We start from the raw sequence: 2,004 nt of genomic DNA on the forward strand, positions 1-2,004 counted from the left end.
AAAACCTCTACATTTTAAAATACATCTGGAGTGCAGTAATTGAGCAACCAGAACTGATTCGAATCACACCTCTAAGACCGCATACCATTGTTATGAATTATTAGTTTTTTCGACGACAAAACACAGGTTCACTTCATTAGTGTATGGGTGACTCAGAAAAGAGTGCTTTACTTAACACTACTAGAAACTGACAGGCAACAAATCCTTTATGCTAGTCTCAATAACGCCCCCAGCCTAGCAGTTTCTGTCTGCACAAAGAAACTTTTTTGCTTTCATTTGGCATGTGGCTTTAGCAGGTGATGCTGGCCTGGGTGAGAAGCTGGTATCAGAAAAACCCAGGTGGCTCTGTAAGGCCAAAGGCCACAGACTCCTGGTCCTCATCACCATTAAAAAACACGAGTCTTTTGAGGAGACACTCCCTCAGGCTCTTCTCCTCACTGGTCTGCAGGCAGAGGTTAGTCAGGAAGTCGCTGATCTTCTTGATGAGCTTCATCTCCTTCTCTAGGAAACGCTTCTCCAAGAAGTTGCAGAGTTGCAAGTCTGTGTTGGCTGAATCCAGGCAAGCAGATTCAGAAGGACTTGATTCAGGTTCTTCTTCAAGACCAAGGATGTTTCCATGGCCTCCAGGCTCCCACCACACTGGTACGAGAGCAACATCTGCACATCAGAGACAAGGTCACTGCCGCTGTGCTGATTTTGCATCAGAAGACAGGCTTTTCTCCAGACAGATCTCAGAAGAAGTGTACCAGGCCTTTCACAGACATATTATCTTTGAAAAAGAATCCCAGAGAGAGGTAAGTACCTGAGGTCTGTAGGTGCATGCTGATCGGGCAGTCAATAGTGGTCTCCACCTCCCTGGTGTAATTTTGAGGGCTCCAGGCACTCACAGTTGGAACTTAAGAGGAGACTTGCTTCCAGAAACAGAAAATTGCAAATTGACCCAGAAGTTGTGCATGTTGAGGAAGGAAGAGAGAGTAGTTATGAGTTTAAGTCGTGTGGCTGGGAGTTTCTAATAGGGCAGTAGATGAACAGTCTCCCAATCTTTTCAGATAAGGATTTAGTCTTGTAGTTATTGGAATGGAGTCTTTATTTGTTATGTGTCCCAGTTTTAAAAAAATCATAAATCTAATGTAAGGTAAGAACATCCAAAGTTGTCATAATGAAATCTCCTTAATCACTTGTGACTTAGAACTTCCTTGCTTATTAATTTAGAGCTGGATACAGTAATTTTATTCTGCATATAATCCCTCATTGTCTCAGTGAATAGCCATTAATCCCCTTTTCTCAGAGCAGTCTTACTGTTCTGATATGAAGTTAATAGCACCCCATCTCCCTACCAAGGGTCCCTGTTTGGAATATGTATTATATAGTCACCTTATTCTTTCTAGATAAATGTGAAAATTGTGCCACACAAAGTATTTGTGTGAGTATAATTCATTTCTTTCGAGCGAGCCTCTCATGGAGTTGAAGCTGGCCTCTGACTCAAGGATGACCCGAACATTCCAAGTGGTGGGACTACAGGCATTCTTCTTCACTTTGGCCTTGTTTCCCATTACTGCTTCACCAATAGTGCCACTAAGAAGTTCTGTTCTAATTTTTCTATGCAGTATTATTATTCACTTCTTGCATTCATTGTACCTAGGCAGCCTATGGAGTGTCGTAAAGGTCAGCTGTCCTATTAGCAGTTACAGCCCTGTGAATCTAGACACTCCACCATTAACTGAAACATAGTGTGAATGAGAATAAAAATTAAATAATGTATATTTATAAAGTGTATCAAAATTAACCACACACAGAAGATTATAAGTTAACTGGTCTCCACTGAGAGATATAGACCTCAATGTCGTCATAAGGCCTCTTTCAGCTTTATAATCGCACGCTGAGCTTTTGGTTTGCTAAGTGCCATTAGACTTGAGTTGTTTCACAATTAGAGCCTTTTCCTATGATTTCGGTCACATATGCATATCCTACTCATGGTAAAACTCTGAACCCCAGGGAAGAAGA

General features: G+C 41.5%; 1 pseudogene; it reads right to left on the reverse strand.

The window, feature by feature from the left end:
• Positions 1-325: 325 nt before the first annotated feature.
• Positions 326-1,553, reverse strand: LOC121442641 (annotated as a pseudogene).
• Between the last annotated feature and the right edge of the window lie 451 nt (positions 1,554-2,004).

This window comes from Microtus oregoni, unplaced genomic scaffold, assembly GCF_018167655.1.
Source record: "Microtus oregoni isolate MIOR12 unplaced genomic scaffold, Mior012 000092F_ref0000046, whole genome shotgun sequence".
Lineage (NCBI taxonomy): Eukaryota > Metazoa > Chordata > Mammalia > Rodentia > Cricetidae > Microtus > Microtus oregoni.